At 32.8% G+C, this 17,209-nt stretch overlaps 1 protein-coding gene across 1 annotated transcript in view; it reads right to left on the reverse strand.

Annotated features, from left to right (window-relative positions):
- ltl (leucine-rich repeat-containing larval translucida) overlaps positions 1-17,209 on the reverse strand; it is a 98,388-nt gene that overhangs the window by 53,353 nt on the left and 27,826 nt on the right. The gene's annotated exons all lie outside the window — the stretch shown is intronic.

The raw sequence follows: 17,209 nt of genomic DNA on the forward strand, positions 1-17,209 counted from the left end.
TATAAACTAAGGGCAGTATACTTTGTGGGTGCGATATATTGTTTGAACTACTTCTTCAGTCTTATATTTAACAACGTGACAAAGATAACGTCTTATAACCTAAGCTTCAACTCAAATAAGCTTTTGCCATAACGCCACAAATAATCCTTTTTTTAATTTTTTTTATTTATTGGGGATATCAACAGTAATACGTGTAACAAAAATATAACAAATAAAATATACAGAGAATAACACCAATGACAGATATCCACAGAAATACATTATATACACGTACAATACATACTAGTGTGTTTGTGTGAGTGTAAGTGAGTGAGAGGGTGGGTGAGTGGGCGTTATATTGGATTGAGGGTGGACATGTGTGTAAATATTGCGCAAGTATCAAGTGTCGAAAATATAAATATTTATATAATATTAAGAATTAGAGATAAAATAAAATAAGACTTTATTATTGAAACTAAGTATAAGACAAAAAAGTATGTTTTAAGACGCGCATATTAAGTGTTATATTTTTACTATTAAATTGATCAATAAGGGGAAAGTTCAAATTATATTCACGAGCAAACCGTATAAGTGGAGAGTTCAGGGCATAGTTCGTACGAACTGCTGGCACATGAAATAGAGAGCTCGACGTGTAAGGGGTGCGGTAGCCGGGGACATTTAAAGATAACTCCGACAAAAGAGCCGGACTATCAAGGCGTCCACTAAGTATGTCATGAAGCACCCCCACGTCTAATAGTAGACGGCGATCTTCTAAAGTAAGCAAATGGTGCTTTTTGCACTTATCCCCTCGAAAAAATGGAAGAAGAGACACAATTTTAAAACTCTTGTCGTGCGTATTTTGTTTACTCGGTAAGCGTATGGAAAGTCATGAGTCCAGAGCCGCGGCGCGACGCCAGCGCATAATTATTATTTATTGGCGTTGTTATGAGTTTCGTACAGCGTAGTAAGATCACAGCTAACTTCTCAACACTTTAGTCTAATTCGGTAGATATTTCTTAGGAATGCAGAATCATTGTCGCAAATAAAGTTATATAAAGTTCGTAATAAATTTCGTACCCACGCGGTGCGAATTCCATCTTTTATAAACTTTGAAATTTATAGAAATGTTTTTACATTCGATGACCTTGAACTCGTAAATAAATGCAATAAATTTGAAACACATCTGTTGTGTTACCCATATCAACTGTTTTATTAATAAATAATTATCCATTGGGTACTTTAACACCGGCGCAGAGTTGTCTTCGTCCTTAATCAATCTGAAGTAAAATGAGACCGTTTTCCCATTTGCAAAAAATAAACGGGGCTTTAAATCGGTAGTCAGATGGCAGAAAAGACCACCTGCAATTTTTTCACTTTTTTTTAGTTTCTAAAAGTTTTAATGAATATTTCAGAAACACATAGAAAAATATATAAAAAACAGCATCTTATTCTTAGAAGTGGGGGTCAGCGCCATGCAAGCTCCTGATGTTGCTACGACCTTTGAAGATCTAACCTTACTTCTAAACTTACAATGGTATTATTGAATCGGGTTGTGGTCCCGTGACTAGTGTCTCAGAGTGACGGCTCAAAGATCCGTGGTTCGAATCCCACTCTATCCCAACTAGATTCCCGTTTTCTAATAGTGAGTTATTTACAACTTGATGAAAATGGCCCTCAAAATGAAATATATATTTTTAAAAATATATATAAATAAATATATATATATATATTAAAAATTGCACAAAAATATTTTAAATCTTAAAATTGAGTTTTATTATAGCTCTCCTGAACATGTTTTAAAACTGCTGATGCTCCCTTTTCCGTAGTTTATATAAAATGGTATATATATAGTTTCCGTGTTTATTCCGTTTATACTACTCTTCATTTTTTCCGTAACACTTTATTATAAATTATTATGAAAATAAAACTTTGTTATTAGTATTACACAATTTTTATTCATGACATTGTGAACAATATTTTGTGTTTACTATATTAGTTTTATATCACCTCCCGAAACTGTAGTAGTGTTCTTGTAAAATAATAAAAAAATTGTCACACCAATAACAAAGTTTTATTTTCATAGTAATTTTAATTGTATATAACTCGGTAGAGTGATTTAACATAACATTTTTACTTTATATACGTTTCTACTTTTTACCTATCTAATGCTCATGAAACAAAATTTTCGTGTTCATGAGCGAGTTCGTTTAACTAATTTTTATTTGTATTTTTCATAATTTTAAAAACGTATAAAAATACATATTTTATTAAAATAATCGGTAAATAGATTATGGAAGCTAGGATGGAATGAGTTTCTCATGATTCTTTAGTTTGGCATTAAATACTTGTATTTAAACACTTTTTATTTTGGATTTTTTTTCCCGCAAAGGAATAATCGTTTTTACTTGCACCTGAAATGAATATTGATAATAAATAATATGCATTCATAATGTATATATTTTTCTATTACAACTATGAATAAAAAATAAAGCAAATCCCCAATTTCACCTCAAAGCCGGAAAATATCCTGAAAATATCCTGAAAATATCATGTCAGCATTTAAATAAGTATTTTTGAAATATCTGGTTATTATAAAAGGTCTTGGAAATAGGTTAGTGAACTCCTTCATAATATTTGCCTTTATTCTACCTAAGTCTTTATAGTTTACTCTTCTTCGAATATTAAATGAATTAATTTAATCAAACGACGACCCTGTAGAATGTAAAGTATGTCCAAATGTATGCAGACGGGTATTGGATTTCACCCCCTAGGCGGTATAAAAAATATTGCAACAAAAATAATCTAACTCTATCATTAAAGCATTCAAGTTTGTAAGCGAAAATTCTTGATGGAAGTTAATTGTAATTTATTATAGAAATAAAAGACAAATTATTTTAGAAATACTTTAAGACTTTAATCCACAAACTTTGAAAAACCAGTGACCGGTTTCATCGGTTTCGCGACATCTTAGAGAGTGGTACATTTATTATAAAATTCAATGTATTTTTACAAAGTTCAGAAGAAAGTTAAGAGAATTAAAAAAAATTAAATAGTAATTTTAATTGAGCTTTTTTTCAGGTGCGTGCGGTGAATATTATCAGTAGGGATTCTGACAAAAAATAATCATGTCTCTACTTTTATTAGGCATGATAGTACATAGGTATAAGTAAATATCTAATAAAAATAAAAAATCAATAAAGCATAGAATCACATTTATAAAGTGCGCTTGAGGTAATATATTACGAAAATTCTGCTATACCTATAAGTTTTCTTTAAGTATCTAACTAAAACTAGAGATGTTTTTAAATTTTGGCCAAATTTAAAAAATACGGCATTTAAATCTTTATGCTATATCTCATAAGAGTAGTTTTTTCTTTGAATTACCCGAGTTGGATGCTCTTCTCTATGAGTCTTGTAGAGCAGTATGACAGTTCTATGAACCTTTATGCGTGTGCGCGGAAATTCGATCACTTGTAATAGGAATGGACTCAAAATGAAGAGTAGTATCCGGATTCCAGCGTATCTAACGAATACTGTCAAGGCCAAGGTACCTTGATATTCAGTACGTCGATATAGGAAAAACCGAATGCGATAATTTTATGAATATTTTCTTGTGATCTTTTTAGTTTTTAATAATAAACTAGGTATTATTATTTTCAAATAGTCAAGGGATGCGCCGCATCCACAGTACCTATGGGCGGAACGCGCCTGCTATTTTTGTGTGAAAAACCTTTGAATAAAGTATTTCAAGGTAATTAATGAGTTGATATAATTATATTTTTATGAGTTTTAATATTGTCAAACTATAATTATAAAATATTATGTAAACTATAGTATACACATGTAGATATTTTATGTCTCGGAATCTCTAAGACAGTAATTTGGAAAATGAGATTTAACATATTTTAAAGGTATGCACCTGTGGATGTTGCAGTAATAATTCGCTCTCGCTTATATATATGCTATTTCGCTCTATCGCATGGAACAATAGCGTTCCAAATTTTAGGTTTAACAACAGACGTGTAATGGACGGTTTTGGTTTAATATGCAGTTAAATTCTTGATTGACAATCATAGAACGGTTTTTGTCCGTATGAGCTTCTCTAAAAGCGGGTGGCTTATTATTACTCTGAGGTAATTAAACATGTAAATGTCCGCCTCGTGGTCTAATAGTCAGCGTTTTTTTGCCATGCAAGAGGTTCAGGTTTTACATTCTCTTTCAGATCTGATCTCATCTGATCTCTCCTCCTTTCCTCTATTCGTTTTACCCATTGAGTAATATTATTGATTTGAAGTAATTAAAATACAAATACAATTATTTATATTGTTGTATATTTTTAGCTTTTTAAATTTTATTTTCCATTGAATATGTTTTATGACTTAAATTATATAAATAAAACTTTTATCTTATTGGTTGGAAGAAATTGCCATTTTGGACTAGCCACCTGAAGTTTAAGAGTGATTATCTTACCTTGATTTAACAAAAATGGATAAGATACTCTGCGTGTACCAGTGCAATACCCTATGCACCATTCGGTCAAAAAAAGAAACGACGATCTAAATGTTGACGTAAACGTAAGCTTACCCGAAGAACCCGAGTAAAAACAGCATTCTATTTTAATTAGTTTAACTGTGTAATTATTTTCTGTTTTTCTTTTGAATTCGTATATATATTTTTTCTCATGTACGAGTTTATTCGAAATTATAAAACTTAAAATAACTAAATGAATAATAACGGTGTCACTCTCCAAGCTCAAAAAGTAGTTTCTTTTTTGGAAAGGTAGAGTTATAACAGTAACTAAATATACACAAATATATTATAGCAGAAAAAAAAGGTTGTATCATTTACGTTACTATATTAATTAATTTAAAAAAAGGAAATGTTTAGAGTTCACGAGGGTGCCGCACACCAGTGGCGAACGGTGAGTTTATTTACTGGTAAGCTCTAAAAATAATACAATTTATTTTTACCTACATAGTACGTACATAATATAATGTAAATTATATATACCTACTACAAATTTCTATTTTTTCTGTGGTTCTGTGAGATACAACACCTCTCATCTTTGAGATCAACTCAAACGACGTAACTTCGTGAATATTGTGTTGCTATATTATTCACACATAATTTAGATAAGTTTATAAAAAATAGCACAATAAATTCAGTCAGTATTGGATATTCTCATTACGATTGAAATGTCAACTGGCCGATTTGTTCTAGAAATGAATGCTGCCAAAAACGGCCGCCACCAACGCCATGCTTGTTGCGAGTCAAATGTCAAAAGTATCATCTCAAAGAAAAATAGTCCTTAAGAAATTAAGTTTGAAATACTGTTTTCCAAATTGAGAATCTTCAATGGATTCGTGTAATCTGAATGCTTACTTTAAGAGAAAAATCCTGCCACTGGGTTTAACATGTTCAAAATATAGTACACTTATTTGTATGAAGAAATAAGCTCTAGTGATCGGCTAGTTCATTGGCTCATTGCTGGGGCTTAACGCGCTTTATTCATACTTTTATTTATATTTGGAGAAAAGTACACGATTTATAAGAAATAGTAATTATTTGTTTGTTTTTCTGTAAATAAAGTTACTGTTAAACATTATTATGGATAGTCAAATATAATGGTAAGCTGCGCATAATCGCTTCTCTACACGGTTCGTTTCTGCCGTACACTCAATTCAGGCATTTAACTCTTGTGTGGCAGTGACGTCACACTGGTTGACATAAGATAAAAGACTTGATATATTTCTCTTATTTTATGTTGAAGTTGTATTTTTTTATATTCTTCAAATGGACATTTTTACACCGGATTTGGAAAGTAAAATTTTTATAACTGTACTGGATTTATAAAAAATATTTAACCTTGCTACCCGAAGAATGATGTCCGCAAATAGAGCCATACATTTGTATTAGAGAAAGCACAAATATATAACACATAACAAGGAAGACATAAACGCGGTTCTGTAGCTGCCGTAGCCGGTGTGTGAAACGAATTCAGTGGGTTGTCGGTTGACAGTGATGGGAAACGCACGCATGAATTATGAGGGGCGAATTTATGTTTTTTTTTTGCTACAACAAGGTTAAGTTATATGTTTTTTTAAAAATAAATTATGGAGAAAAAAATTGAACTGAATATCTGAATGTTTTTTTTTATTTTCAAATGTCTGAGCTTTAGAATATTTCGTCTTTTGCTTGTGATAACACGATGTTCCATCACCGCGTGGAAAGGGATTATTTACCTCACTATTTTAAGAGTTGGGCAGTGGCTACTGCCTTACTATATTTTCGTCAATAGTTTAATTGTTCGTCTTTTGAAATCGCCAGTGGGATTGATATCAACATAAATACACTTGATCGTGCAACCCCTGTGGTGAAGGTATATGTGATCCAACAAAACTTATTTTTAGAAAAAAACGAGATATTGAGACATAGAAAAAGATTTAATCATTACGATTAAGTAAAAAATAGGGTCGTACCATATTTACAAATACGTTAAGTACCTATTCGAACGATGGTTGTTTTAAGTGATTTCATGAACTTTGAGATTTTTTATCACTAATTTACAAGATAAAAAACGAAAGGTATTGAGCTCTAGAAAAGAGTTTATGTTTTGACTAGGAATTTTTAAAATTTGGCTAAGATTACTAGAAGTACTTTAAATATCCCATCAAAATATCACATTTTAGCAATTTTCTGGCCACTCCCCCTTAAGCAGACTAAGTTTCAAAGCGCTGAAAGCTTAACTCACTTCCTAAATTAAGATATAATTTTGAACATGTTGACTTAAACAATACAATGTTGCATTTTACCAATCATCTGGTAACCAAGTTTCGCATTTTCAGTCATTTCGCGAGTATTTTAGAATGAGATTTCGATTTAAATCTTTTTCTTATAACCCCATCACTATCATGATGCTGAATTGGGCACTGTGTTAGTACGCCAAACAAAGAGTATCTTAATATTGTCAATTATAACGTAAAGTAATCAGCTCACGCTTCAGGGGCCAGTCCACGGACAGTAAAATATTGCAGTTTAAAGTGTAAAATTGTACTACCCTATATTTGAACATCCATATTCTTTCGACTGTTCCATTTGTTGACGTTTGTGAAGTTAAAGAGCTGAAACCTATATTGTTGCGGGTGAGATTCACCTGATTTAATTGTCTTACCCACATACCAGGCACTGCCTGAAAATATTTTTCAATTTTTATACTTCTTCTTGGACCAGGTGTAATTATTATGTTTTTTAATCACTGTCTTCTACATATCCCTAAACATTACACGTGGTTGCGCGTGGGTTGATTAGTAGGATTGAGTAGTTTGTTGCTAGATGGACCGTCAGTTGATAAGGGTCCGCCTATCCCACACCCACCCTGTGATTTCCCAACTTCTAATCCCCAAATATTTATTTATTCTCCTCGTCCCTACGGTCATGGGTAGCTACGGTTGCTAAGCGGTCAATTATTCATATCTATGGTAACCAACAATAACAGTCTCGTTTTTTTGCCTTTTTAGCTCCTCTGCCCGCATTCGCGTGCCTCTTTAATTTTTCTTCCCGCATCCACTCGCCTTTATAATTTGTGTGCCTGCATCCCCAAGTCTCTTCATTATTCTTCTGGCCGCATCCGCTCGCCTTTTTAATCGTCTACGCGCACCCGCACACCTTTTCATTTACTGACCGCCGCCGCATTCACATACATATATTCATCCTCGCATTAATGTAGTAAAAGAGTTATGTGTTCCCCGAAAAAAATGGACTAGGAGATTTCAGCATTCGGATTCCTGTCTCTGATCCCATTTTCTAACTTCCCAAAGGTAGGACTTTTGTTTGCTGCAGTTTGTTTGGCCCCTGACTTGTTTTTATTCGCGTTTTTTATCTCCGCTCCCCGCATTTTTCTTACTCCACAAAATTAACACAGATACAACAATTTTATCAAATAACCCCACGCAAATTATAAATCGCCACCCCAATACGGAGCTTTAGTTCAATAGAAAAACAGAAGGTTTCTTTATCATCCAAGCATTGATGTCTTTACTATATTTTTATTGTTATATATACTGTATTATACCGGGTGTTTCCTCAGTCTGTATTCGGCACAAGGTGTATCTGTGTTAATTCGTTAAAAATAAAACGGGTCTCTGAGAACAATAATCAACATAAAAAGATATTCCTTACAACCCTCAAGAGGTGATTTTTTTTTTTTTAAATTGAATAACGTGTGCAACATCCCCTCGGGAATCCATGGCTCATTTTATATGTATCCTTAGAATCCACGCAATACCGACAGGGTAAAATTAATAAAAACCCCTGAGTTTTGAAACTTGGCATGATTGTTTGTTGGTATCTACTGCATATCTTACTAAAAGTCCCCGAGGGTGGTGGGTCCGCTAAGGATGGGGGGGTTTGAAGGTTGTTTTTCACGGTTATTCACAAATATCTCCGAAACTACCAGTTTAACTAAAAATATTGTAAATATATAGTAAAAATAAAGTAATCAAAATTATCCCTAAAAAATATATTATTTATTTTATTTTAGGATCAATATTTTCGGAGATTTTAAGGCAGACAAATAAAATATAATATTGGAGATTTTTCGTCCTAGTATGCGGCAAAAAAATATTTTTTATCTTAAATAGTAAATTTATATGAATATTATTTTAATAATCCTACCATCTTGAATGATCGTAATCTTAATTTCAAAATTTATCGCCTGATGGCAAAAAATTTTCATCGATTTCCTTTCCTCTGGTGCAATTTCGTTTGTACAAGTTTTTTGACAGTTGCCGGAGACTAAAGTGCATTTTATCCCGGCCTTTCGACATCCAAATCGTCTTGCACAACTAGTAATACATAAAAAATACATAAAAACAACAAACACATAAAAAATTGTGTTTAAGGTAGAATCGGGTGCCTCACAGTACTTTGTTGAAAGGGACTCCAGTGTTCCATCGTAACCTTGTATCCACCCACACTTTTCAGGGGCCAGTTGGTTTTTTAACCGCTGCTGCACTTGCGAAAATCTCTTAATAAAAACGTGCTGCTGGACAGAGCCTTTAGTAGGTGGCAGTGACGGAATTACTATTTTCTGACACAGCGTACGGTTTAATTTTATATTTTATTATCGTTTGTAAAAAAATGTTTTTGTTGAATTGTCACCCATTGTCAATTGGTTTCGTCAAACTTAATGTTAACTGATGTTTAAGTACTTTTTCTTCGCATTTGTTTAGCTACTATGAAGATCCAGAGTACTTTAAAGAGCCCTAATATTTTGTAGATATAAATTCACGTATTTGGCAAACTGTCATGAAAATGAGCAATTTGATGAACACAGCAAAGGTGGGAATCCCAATCACCTAAGTGATATTCTGCAATAAAATAGTTCATTATATAAACCATTTGAAAGTATTTTTCACTTTTTCTTGGAGTAAATCTAATTGGCCACTCTCTTTGAGCATATTTCGGGGCAACTTCTTGTATTTAATGGTACTCAACATTTCTTTGAATTCAGCCCCGAGTTCATTCAATACTTCGAAACTGTTACGAAGATTTTGGGCTAAAAGAGTGTGAAAAAGCTAGTGTCCTTGTACATCTCTGCTAAATGCACGTCAACAGAGTAAGCAGAAAAATTCATATACAATACCTCTTTGAGACAACTACCTGCTATAGTGTGACTTATACACCCCTAGCAAAATCTCCCGATGCACAAACGGACGGAGGTAACGCTTAAAGGTGACTCAGGGACCATGGCAAGATGGAGCGAAAAGAGCAAACTGCGAATGGCAATGGTGAAGGAGACAAGCTGCCCGAAGAAGCTCTTTGTAATCTGGTGGCTTTAACATGTTTGTGGTGAAAGAATGTAATCTCGAAGTACATAATATGCACTTCATTGAATTGAGAAAAGAGGGAAGTAAATTTTTTACTGACTAGAATTAAATTGATTAGACATGATCAATTGGCCGAAACGATTACAAAACTTTTTAAAATAAAGAAGTGCGGAAGTAAATGTAAAGAATAAAAGAGAGCAAAGATGCACGCACGTGTTGAAGAGAGAGAAGAATTATTTAATTATTTAGTTAAAAGTGTTGTTCACCAAGCCGTTTGTTGTATACTCAGACGAAAAATATCAAATAATATGGATTAAAAAAAAAATATTTTGTCTGCCCCGTATCTTTAAACATGTAAATCCTACAAAAAAAATATTTTTGTACATAATTTTGCTATCCTTAGTTTGTTATAATAATATATTTTGCTGTTACTGGTAGTTTCGTAGATATTTGTAGAACGCCGTCAGAAGTTTAAACTTTAAACCCCCCCCCCACCCTTAGTGGACCCCACCCTTTAAGTATGTTATACCGTAGATACTAATAAATAATCATGCAAAGTTTTTAAAAGTCCGGGCTTTTTTCCCTCGATCACCTTTTCTCGGTCTTATTTGCCTGGGCAATCGGGAGTATTGATGTTTATTATATTATTTTTACTCATTTAGTGACTGCACAATGTTGAATGGAGGTTAGTGGCCTAATGGTGTATTAGTTAAAGCGTTTGCCTGCCATTTAATAAATGAAAATCACCAAAACCGTGGTAGTCAGCAAACGGAGAGGCATGAACCTTCTTTTTGATTGGGGTGTAATAGAACAGGTCTCCCGTTTTAAATACTTGGACACTGGCTAAATGATAAGTGAAACCCACACTCTAAAATTAAACCAAGAATTGTGATGGTGAGGTCAACCTTCTACAAAATGAAAAAACTCTTATGCAACCGAATCCTGAGGATGAGCACGAGATGGAAAGCTGCAAAAACATACGGATAACTCGATGCTGTTGTATGGAGTAGAAGGATGGACTCAAAATCTCCATGATAAATAAAATTAAGGCATTTGACATGTGTTTGTACAATTGATTTTTCGTGTCTCATAGGCTGTGTCCAACAAAAGAGTATTGAATTTGACGAAAGACCGAGAATTGTTAACAAGGCTAAAGGCCGCATACTTTGGTCACATGTTCCATGGGGAAAAATATGCTCTTCAACAGCTCATAGTGGAAGGAAAGATATGGGAGATGGGGTATGGGGCGTAAAATAACATGTAGTTTGGAATCCAGATGCAGTAATGCTCATCAGAATGGCCACGATCGAGAGGAATCGTTAGTGATGGTCGCCAACCTCCGATAGGAGCGGGACGAGAAGAAGAAGAAAATAATAATTATAATACAATAAATTAAAATGAATCTACACTATGTAATTGTATCGTCTAATGATGTCAGAATATACGATAAAGATAAAACCAAACACTTTTTTGTATAAAAATATGCGTTATGATAAATAACCTATAGCAACAATAAGTCATTTATCTGGTGAATGTTACACAGTGTGTAAAGTGGCCACTTAAACCAGCCATTGACAGGTCATAAGCCCTGTAGATGCCTAGACTTCTATATTACCTTTTCTTAAATGCTCTTCACCTCTGTTGTAATATGTTAAAATAACCTATAGTTTTAGCTACCTCCACAAAAAAGAAAATCATGTAAATTAAAAAAAAAAAATACATGTAAATATCAAATTTTGTAACTTATATACTTACATTATATTCAGGTGCCAGTCGAGGCACTATAAAATATTCTAGTTTAAAAACACCTTTTCAAATAAATATTTCATATCAATCGTGTCGGGAATCATACCCGAGACTACGTGCATGGTAAGCAAACGCGCTGACCATTACACCCGATGCCGACAAACATAAACACCATGTTTTATTATTACAGCAAAAAACAGACTGGTGAAAAATTGGTAAAAATTTCACATTTTTAATGGGCAGATAGATAAAAATATATAAGAATATAAATAAATAAAATATAATAAAAATACTTTCGCTGTACACATAAAAATACTTTTTTTTTCTCTCTTAAGAATACTTTATCTCTTACAGCAATTCTAATTTTCACCGACAATGTACATTCAAACTTCAAACAATTTAATGACACATCATATATAAAGTTTAACTGAGAAATTGATAGCAATTATCATAAACAAATAAATTCAATATTAACATTAATTATTTGTTATGTATCTGGTCCATATTTATTTACGCGCGAAGGTAGCCTATTATTTTTTAATACCCAGGACCATTTGATAACATTGCAGACCTGAAAACACCAGCGAAGCAATAGAATCGATGTCTTATACACTAAATTGCGTGTCAACATGGACAAAAGAGTATGGTTTACTAATAAACCCGTCTAAAACACAAATTATGTTTGCAGGTAGTCAAAGATTGCTTAGTAAGCTAGACATACCTTCACTTAATCCTCTTATTGTCAATGGTACCAATATTCAATACAGGAAATCCGTAAAAAATCTAGGAGTACTAATGGATGAACATCTCTGCTGGCGAGCTCATACTAATGAATTAAGCCGCAAAATATTACTCAGTCTACACTCACTTAGAAGGTTGCAAAAATTCTTACTCATTAGTACTAAATGCACTCTTGTACAAGCATTACTACTACCCATTCTAGATTACGCTGATGTTTCCATGACTGATTTAAGCTGTGAGCAACTCGATAAACTTGAACGACTTTAGAATACATGCATAAGGTACATTTTTGATTTTAGGAAATATGACCACATTTCTGATTATCGTAGGCAACTGAAATGGCTCAAAATTAGACAGCGGAGAGACTATCACTGCCTCTCACTTCTGTTTAATGTACTTCATAGTCCTAACGCTCCTATATACCTGTGTGAAAAATTTCAACGCTTATCAGTTCATGGTTTACCTCTTCGTTCTCATTCTCAAGGCACTCTCTTAATACCCATACACAATTCCTCTCTCTTCTCTAACTCATATAGTGTCCATGCGGCTCGACTGTGGAATCATCTCCCATCCACCATCAAAGATGTTACTACATTATCTCTGTTTAAATCACGTCTGAAGAAACATATCCTTTCTCTTCCTTAATCTCTCCTCCTTTCCTTTTTCCTCTTTCCTCTTTTTTCCTTTTTCCCATTGAGTAATAGTTTTGATTTAAGGTAATTTATAAACAAATACGATAATTTCTATTTTTATATATTTTTAACTTTTTAATCTTTTTTTTTTCTTTTGAATATGTTCTGTAACTTGAATTATAAAAATAAAACTTTTATTTTATTGGTTGGTTGGAAGAAATTGCCATTTGGCAATGTACAAATAACATTATGTACAAAAAGTTAAATAAATAAATAAATAACAATAATAATAAAATTTTTGAGGACATTATTATATGCGTATTATATTTGGAATATCAAGACTCAAGACATATTAACCGTATTGACATGCGAGCAGCCATTTAAGCTGAAATGTAATAATTATCTTTTTAAATTTCACGACTGATTTAGCTGAAATATGATGGTATTAATCTCAATTAAATTTCAAAACAATAATTTTATCTTCCTTTGTAATTTGTACAATGATTATGCTATTAATTGGTATATAAAATTAATAAGTACCTTTGATTTTATCAGGAAGGAATTATAAATAATAAAAAAAAACAAAACAAACAAACCATCACGCCGTTTCCCCATATGGGTAGGCAGAGAGGATAGAGCGCCATATCACTCTATCTTTTCATACAGACCTCGCTTCCTCTACATGCATATTTTTTTCATGCACGCACGCCGATTATTGCTACTTTTGACAAATCCATCTTCAAGTATTTGATGGACTTGATCTTGCCATGTCTTTCTCGGTCTTCCTCGTTTTCTGCATCCATCAACATTCGCATCGTAGATTCTTAAATAAGAAATGACTTAAATCTATTTTGGAACACTTCGTACTGGATATTTAGTTTCAGAATGTATAGATCTTTCCGTTTTATCAAAATCATTCCCTCTCCGTACCTAATGGTGCATAAGATGTTTAGTCTCACGCTTCAGGTACCAGTTCAGGGACTATGAAATATTTTAGTGTAAAAACACCTTTTAAATAAATATTTTATGTCGACCACGTGGGGAATCGAACCCGAGACGTCTTGCATAGCAGGCAAACGCGCTGACCACTACACTTTGAGGACGATCTTTCCATTTACAGGGGTGCTATTTGTAATCTTCTCTACCCCCTGGAGAGTAGTTAATTTATCCAATTTTATTTTATGCATGCGACTACCCTTTTCTTCATATATGGTCACACTGATGATTAAACGTCAAATAAATACAAACGCTTGAAACAAAACATAATGATTTACATGTAGAACATTATTGCGACATAAAGCATTACCCAAAACACCTTATATGCATATATTTATTAAAAAAAAAATATTTGCGTATATTATGTTTTTTTTGCCATTTTCAACGAGTTGTCAATAACTCACTATAAGAAAATGAGGTTTAAGTTGGGGTAGAGTGGGATTCAAACCACGGACCTTTGATCTGTGCGTCCGAGACACTAGCCACGGGACCGCAACCCGAATATGTTCGGTTGAATCGACCAATCGTACTAGTTTTTATCCGGTTTTTAAACAGTGTAATACACAACTTGACGTTCAATCATCACTGTTGTCATACACAAAGAAAAGTGTAGCCGCATGCAATTTTTTTTTTATCCAAATTGACCTCTCTCTAGGGTAGGTTCAAAATACCACCCCAGGTGTACTTATAAAGTAAACACAAACATCGTCATTATTATTATTTCCTATTCTGCACCCTGGAGTGCATAAGGCACTGCATTATAAAATTAAATTAAGTGTATTTTAATCATCTGTTACATGAGGGAAGGTGATCAGTCAATTGATTCAGTACAGGAACAATGAAATACTGCAGTTTAAACACATTTTGAAATCAAAATTTCTCGACCACTTTGCCAGGAATCGAACCCAGGCAGTGGCGTCTTTAATACCACATTTCTAGTGAAGCTCAGATTTTAAGGATAAATGTAATATGCGTAAATTTTAAGTAGGTACCAACAGTAAATAACACAGTACGGACCATGTTTGTAGGCATTTTTATATTGGTTGCTAGTTTTTTTATTTTCATAATGTGTTGATATAATGCGAATTAAAATACATTTTTGGTACTGGTGAATAGCAAAGATTTCTTAGTGAGATTTCTCCAGATTTATATTTCTGATTAAAATATAAATCTGGAGAAATAAAAATTTGAAATCTCTAGGTACCTATAGGGGTTAAAGAAGCTGATGTAGGAGAGGGGCATTTAAAAATGTTAGGTATATCATAAACAAAAGTCTTATCAATTTTTTTTCCAAACTATATTTGACCTTTGCTGGTTATAGAATAAAGAAGTTTGATTTTCTTTGAATAGAAATTTTTGAACAATTGTGTGTTTTGTATCTCGAAAAATCTCAAAAGTGATGTCAAGGCGATGTGTTGAATCTTTATGGTTACATTTTTGCAGAAAAGTAAGTATTGTATTTTGCGCCTTCCGAGACTTATTTCCTAGGAAGGGAAAGAAAAAAGAAGACTGTGGGTCTGCAAAGTCTGCCCTCTTGAGGGTTGTGCCTCTGACAGTCGCCCGCCTGGCCAGCCCCTAGCTACGATGCTGAATATGAGCCGACAAAAGATAACCAAGACAAAATGGGCCAGGAACATATAACCTATCCTGCATAATATTTTCATGTAATATTTATTTTTTAAATTTATCAAATCAATTCCTACTGTTTTTTTACTTTGAATGTTATGATGTTTTATTAAAGTATTTAATTTTTAGTAGGATTCATTTTATATAGGTAAATCTTAACCAACATGTCACACATAAGGGTTTAGTGGATTTTTTGTATTTACCTATAAAATTTATTGTTTTCAATCATTATCTTTATGCCTTTAATATATATTTATATAAATAAATAAAAAAACAAAGTAAATGCTATTTTTGTTATAAAATAAACTACTGTGGAATTTCGAAATGACTGATAATAGAAATATTAAATAGGCATAATAAGTCATAACTCAATGAAAAAAAAATATATTAGCGTCAGGAAATTATTTTAATTAAAAAAATTGTAACAAATAAATTGCATTGAAAAGTACAAATTCTTTTGTGCATAAAATATTATCTATTTAAATATGCGCATGGCACAGAGTGACGTAATAAAATGAATGACCCCTAAAGAAGAAAAGGTACAAAAGTTTTTGTGATCAGGTAAATAGGTTTTTAGGTCGTGAAATCAGAACACCATTATTTTTACTTGCATGTTTGCTGAGTTATCTATAGATACTTAACCACAATCTCCATAACTGGAGTAAAAGGTCACTTCAAAATGGCGAAAACACTATTTGAGCATGCCATTATAATTATGTATGTGTGTACGCTTGTGTTACAGAAGTTGAGAAACCCCTTGGATTACCAAAAAAATATGTGGATTTTTATTTTTAGATGATCGCGTTCATCAAATTAAAATTCTTCTAAGGAAAAATACGAAAGAGATAATCATTCATCGTTTACCTATCTACAGCCAGTGGTCCAATTGCAGCGTATCTCGATCATTTTCGCCTTACACTCGATCGTCTTACGCTTCAGGTGCCAGTCCAGGAACAAATAAAATATTAAAGGATAGAATCACCTTTCAAGTCAATATTCAACGTAAGCCATGGTAGAAATCGAACCCAGGACCTCGACGGAATCATATCTTCTCGATTTTCCTTTCAAGGATTTTTATCCGAGAGCACTTATCCATCGAGTCGAAAACACTTGTCAAGGGCCTTGGTTCTATTTTACACTCAGAACTATAATTCTTCATCCCCCCGGACGTGGAGAAAATATAAAAGTGAAAAAAAGAAAACAATGCTATGATCAAATAATAATATTTTTAAAAAAGAAGACATTACAATTGCGTGTCTTTTTCTCGCCTGAAAAAAACATGCGTATATTATGTATCTTATAAACACGTTCAGAACAGTAAGGGAAGTGAATGAAGGAAAAATTTTAAGAAAATATTTTGTTCATAAATAATAAAAATTTACAACAAGAAATAATAAAAATAAGTAGGTTCAGAATAATATGAAGAAGTGATACGTTATTTAGGAATTTACACGTTCGTATTATTTTGTTTACATTGATATTTTGAACTTACTTAAGATAATTTCGGTGAGTTGAGAGATTACGTGCTCTACTCGATAAAGACAAATAACCTTTGTCGATAAACAGAGAGAAAACTTTATATTGCGAAATTCTCTTTATTGGAAAATCACAATAATATTATGTGATTCATCACGTATACCCATAGTGTTCATTAACAATGCA

Source organism: Micrasema longulum, unplaced genomic scaffold, assembly GCF_059751315.1.
Source record: "Micrasema longulum isolate JH-2025_06_02 unplaced genomic scaffold, ASM5975131v1 h1tg001892l, whole genome shotgun sequence".
Lineage (NCBI taxonomy): Eukaryota > Metazoa > Arthropoda > Insecta > Trichoptera > Brachycentridae > Micrasema > Micrasema longulum.